This window comes from Octodon degus, unplaced genomic scaffold (assembly GCF_000260255.1).
Source record: "Octodon degus isolate 3935 unplaced genomic scaffold, OctDeg1.0 scaffold00001, whole genome shotgun sequence".
Taxonomy (NCBI): Eukaryota; Metazoa; Chordata; class Mammalia; order Rodentia; family Octodontidae; genus Octodon; species Octodon degus.
Genome location: NW_004524577.1, coordinates 28,621,704 through 28,627,283, shown reverse-complemented (window position 1 = coordinate 28,627,283; position 5,580 = coordinate 28,621,704). Strand labels below are relative to the sequence as shown.

At 36.4% G+C, this 5,580-nt stretch overlaps 1 protein-coding gene and 1 pseudogene across 1 annotated transcript in view; one reads left to right on the top strand and one right to left on the bottom strand.

Moving 5' to 3' along the window:
* Rgs7bp (regulator of G protein signaling 7 binding protein) overlaps positions 1 to 5,580 on the top strand; it is a 113,353-nt gene that overhangs the window by 37,354 nt on the left and 70,419 nt on the right. The window lies entirely within an intron of this gene.
* Positions 1 to 5,580, bottom strand: part of LOC105742280 — a 27,293-nt pseudogene that overhangs the window by 783 nt on the left and 20,930 nt on the right.

Sequence of the window (5,580 nt, the reverse complement as noted above, 5' to 3'; positions counted from 1 at the left end):
CTCCTCCTCCTCCTCCTCCTCCTCTATTTTCTTTGCTCTGCTGTCACTCTTACTGCTGCTTTCTGAAGGCTCTGAAGAGAAGAAAGAGGAAGAGGAGGAAGATTGGGGGAGGAGCATGATTTGTGCTTACGTTTTTTGTGTTTACTTTTGGTCTTGCGTAACTTTTTATTTTTTCTGTTTTCTTTTTCTTATTCTTTCTTTTCAAGCCTGTCCAATTTCCTGAGAAGTTTCTGTTTTTGTTTGGTTGTTAGTGACTTTAAGAATTCAACTTCTGGATCTTCTTCACCCTCACTGGAAACATCCTCCTGTGCTGGATCGTGTGCCGCCAAGGTTCTCCCCAGCCCATTGCTTTTCAGTGCAAACCCACTGTTTCTCATCTCCGCTACTAGCTCCGAGGGGTGCATCGATGGCCCTGAGCCATCAGTGGGAACTGAACTTGCATTGATTCCAGAAAGACCAGACAAAGGACACTCACATTTCCAACCTGAATACCAAAAGGCTGGTCTCAGATGTTCATATCATCTTTGGCATATTTTTCCCATGGATCCCCTTCTGACATTCGAATTTGTATTCGGTCTCTCTTTCTGTTTCTTCTTTCTCTTTATTTTCTTTTTTAGCTCCTGGTGGGGCCTCGTACATGAAATTAAGGCCATTCTTTACACGTTCGTCTCCTATAAGCAATCTGTTATCATATTATTCTTTTTTTTAATAAATATTTAATGAGGGCCGGGAAGATGGCTCAGTGGAATAAGCGCTTCCCTGGCAAGCGCAAGGACCTGAGTTCAATCCCCGGTTCAGCAAAAAAAAAAAAAAAAAAAAAAAGAAAGAAAGAAAGAAAAAATTATTGAACCTTTATTCTTTTTTGTTTTGTTTTGTTTTTGTTTTTTTGCGGAACCGGGGATTGAACTCAGGTCCTTGCACTTGCCAGGGAAGCGCTTATTCCACTGAGCCATCTCCCCGGCCCATCATATTATTCTTGTTCTTTGAGATATCGCTGCATTAATTCTTCTTTCTTCTTATCATAGAATATTTTCTGTTCTGCCATCCAACCTTCTTGATATTGGATTTGGAGGCTGGATAAGAGTCCTTTTTACACATGAAGTTGGTGAAGGATTTCCTTATCCTAAGTCTCGGCTCCCAGCTGGGTCTGGGAGAAACTTATTATTATTATTATTATTATTATTATTATTATTATGCTATTTTTTATTCTACTTAAAAATAAATAAAATAAAACAATGAACAATTTCCAGCCTTTTTTCTTTTACTATTTTAATTCTTAAAATTTTTAATCCCTTAAATTTATTTAATTTATAGTAAAATTTATCTCTATAATATGTCTATGAGTCTTAACAAATGCATAGATTTGTATAGCCACCATCAACATCAAGACATGAAACGTTCTATTGTCCCAAGACTCCTTGTTGCCACTTTGTAGTCAACACTCTCCCCCATCTGTCAGCAAATGCTAATCTGTTCTTCTTCACTATAACTTTGCTGTCCAAGTGTCACTTAAGTGGAATTGTATAACATATCCCCTTGTGAGTCTGGCTTCTTTCATTTGTCCAATACATTTTCCTTGGGACTAAGTCATATTGTTGAATACTTTTTTACTGTTCAAAAGCATCCTTGGTCCTCTTCTCTGTGACTTCCATATTTACTCCTCACCAGCAGGGTGAAGGAGCATGGCTTTGTCCCAGGACCCTGGTCATCACCCTAGGATTCTTCCCATTCATAAATGCAGCCACTGTAATGCCTAGAAAGTTCATATGGTATCTCAGTTTTTGAAATGTATTTTGAGTTTTCTTGATAACTATAGTTGCATTTACATTCATTGACACTTTGTATTTTTACATTGGCCAATTGGGTAGCACCTTTTCCAATGCTGACATTAGTTTTTAACTCAATAGACTAAATTCACATCAGTCAAGTGTATTGTAAATGTGTTTCCCTAGTTCATTCTTAATCTATCAAGCCGTTCTCTCCTGGTTCTCCTTTTGATGTCTTATTTTTTGCTTAGACAAATTTCTTAAATACAACTTTCTTAAATACAACTTTAAAGTAGTTTCATATACATTCTATTTACTTTTAAATAATTTCCTTTTTTATTTTGGTTCTACCATATATTCTCAAAGAGGAGCCTATTTATTTTTAAAGACTAATTTTCACAGTACTATTTCAGAAATAACCTTTCCTCATTCTGTTTGGATACATCACATTTATTATCCTTTCATTTCTTATGCATACTTGCTGTGTTGACCAAAAAAACTGAAAGTTCAAAGGAGACTCCAGAGTATTATATATCTTATCCAACCCTAGACTTCACTAAGGATACTAGCAAGATCCTAACACACTTGGGCATTCTGTTTGGATGAGTCTGAGTCTATCAGACACAGCTTCCCAAAACTGTACCTTTGTCTGGCATGAGGATGTATTTTGGTTTCAGAGTAACAGCTGAGTTCTGAACAATTCATATGAACATGTTGTTCTAAAAAGATCCATTTTGATTTTGAAGTTCCCAGTTTTATATCTTTTTAGTTGGACAGATAGAAAATGCTTACATGACTACCTCTCAGTCTTCGGCCAGCTACACCCATAAATCCATAAACTGAAAGTTTATTTAGAATACACAGTCTAGACAGAGCAGGTCTATGCTGCCAAAAAGCATTATTTTTAGATAGAGACTCTATGGTATCTTTCCACTAGTAAATACCATTAGGATGTTTACAAGGGGGATCTGGTTGAGGTCATTTTCCCCCTAGTAGCAGAGTGACAATCTCAAGGCCGCTGTTAATCCTTTACCTACCCTGTGGACGTGGATTTCCCAGTAAAAGGAAACAGTCATGATTGTCTTTCTACTCCCCTCTAGCACCATGAATTGAGTCTGTCTTTAATTAATTGCCATTTTATGGCACCACATTTTCATGCCAAGAATAAAAAAAGAAATAAAAACAGAGTTATCAAGCCCAAGTTATTGCTTCTTTTACATGCACCATCTTCTTTTTTCCTACACAATTCTGTGAAACCACTGTTGCAAAGGACTCCTTTTCCCATTCCAGGTATTTTCCCCATGTGCAAGCACTCTGTTAATGTCACATTTATAGTCTCTGAAACCGTAGCAGGAGGATCATCCCAATTTTAGAATGACTACAGCACTGATATTTCATATTTAAATGCAGATGCTTATAGTAAAAAAAGATATATGCAGAAAAATATACTATCCAACATAGAAAGTCTACATAAGTGTGAAAAGAACAAAATTTTTGCAACTCTAAATTATACAAGGGATTCTCCATTCTACTCACTTTGTATAAAAAGCATTAGTATAAATGTACATCGAAAAATGCTTTGAAAATAATCCTCACTTTAGAGCCATAACTAGATTAATGATAAGAAATATTTCATAAAACGTTGCCCTCTGAAAATGAAATATGTGAACATGAGGTTAATGTTAGAAAATACTTCTGCTGGTTAAATATGACTATAGTAACTATAGTTTATGTTCATGAAGTTTATGTTATAGTAGAGGAAAAGAGAGGGCAAATAAGTGATAATAGTTCAGTGTGATAGGTATCATCCTAGGAGGGGCTGAGAAGATGGCTCAATAGAATAAACACTAGCCTGGCAAGTGCAAGGGCCTGAGTTCAATCCCCGGTTCTGCCAAAAAAAAAAAAAGAAAGAAAGAAAAAAAAGTGATATCATCCTAGGGACACATGTAGGATGTGCTGGGATTTCATAGGGGTGTCACTAATGTGGCTTAGGATCATTGGAAGGCTTTCTAAAGAAGGGATGTAGGTATCTAAGATGAAATTTTAAAAAACATTTAGCTGGACATAATGGCACATGCCTGTAATTCCAGCACTTGGCTTACCATGAATTTGAGGCCAGCCTGGACTACGTAATGAGTTCAAGGCCATTCTAAACTGCATAGAGAGATCCTGTCTCAAAAACATTTCACTCTTATAATTATTAGTTGGTACAAATTAATGAGCTTATTGTGACATTTCCATTCCTGTGTATCATGCACATATCATCCAGGGCATAATGTGAAGTGAGTGGTGCCAAGAGGAAGTCTAAAGAGAAGCAAGAGCCAAAGGAATGACACAGGGACAAAGAAAAAGCACTCTCAGAGGTCAGACGACAATCATGACAGGCAGCAGCACACAAAAAAAGAAGTGGGTAAGAGTATGAGATAGTAATCTTCAATGAAATAAATCAGTCATTCGAGCTTATAACACAGAATTGTTTATATCTCAAGAAATCTGAAATATAGAGTTCAAAATAAAAGACAGATAATGGGAAGGAGAGAAAAAAATAGAGGGAGGGGGAACAGAAGGGAGAAAAGGGGATTAAAAAATAATTGGAAGAAAAACAGAAAATTAGTTTTTGCAATTGGACTAAGAGCTAGAAGAAGCAGAGAGGGCGGGGGAAGGGACAGAAAGGAATCTGGAGGTGCTACATTTCTGGACCAACTCCTATGGTATAAACGAGGTCATCATGTGAAAGGGAAAGAAACTGTTCAACAGGAGGGAAAAACTAACATAAGGAAAAGGACAAACAAAAAAAGGGGGAGATATATTTAGGTATATATGCAGAATAGTTTGGACAATTGTATTGTTGATTTCTGCTGCTGGTGTTTTGAAAGGAGCAATTAATGCTTAATTTTTTTTTCTTTTTTCTTTTGAATGTTTTTCTTCCTCTTGAATTTCTTATAACTTCTTTGTTATTCTTCTGCTTTGTTTCTTTAAAAGAATCTTACATGTTTATATCTGGTAATCTGAACAACTAATTTAAAGATAGCATCATGTACTGCAGCAACCACTGTTGAATTCCTATTACTTTGTTGAGGGAAATCTTGTATCATTTCTAAAGCTGTTTTTTTTTTTCTATCACTATTTTGTATTGTTCAAAAATAAAAATTTAAAAAGTGGTCTTCTTGTGCTGCAAACTCAGACTGATAAAAAAAGAAACAAAAAAGAATATGAATGTGCCAGACGGATATAAAGTAACTGAAAATTGTTCATTAAATTTAATAACGACCTGGTTGAGATCTTGGAACAGACTGTTTCAGGGGAAGAGCCAGGGCAGTTGTTGAAGCGACACTGGGAGGTTAGAAAGACCGTGATCCCAGACATCTTCAAAAGAACTTTGTAAAGGAAAGAGCAGAGCTAGGCAGGTCCTGGGAAGGACAAAGGGCTAAGGATTTTTTTTTCTTAAGTAGGGAGAAATTGCTATGTAATTATTCCCTTTCCTGAAGTTAAAATCATCAACCACAGAAGTTTTTTTCTCTTCTGATAAACGATATACACACAGTGAATGAGCTGATGGAGAGTACATTCAGCTTCAACGCTTGTGTACACCTGGGTGACCGCTGCTTTCATCAAGCTGTAGAAGGCTTTTAGTGCCCCGAAAGTTCCCTCCTGTTCTTAGCAGTCCACTGCATGCCGGAGAAGTAAATAATCACTATGCTGATCTCCATGATGAGAGATTAGTTTGCTGGATGTTAGGCTTCATGTAAATAAAATCATTCAGTGTATTTGTGAGATTCGTTCATACATTGCAAGAAGTAGGTTTGTTTTTTTT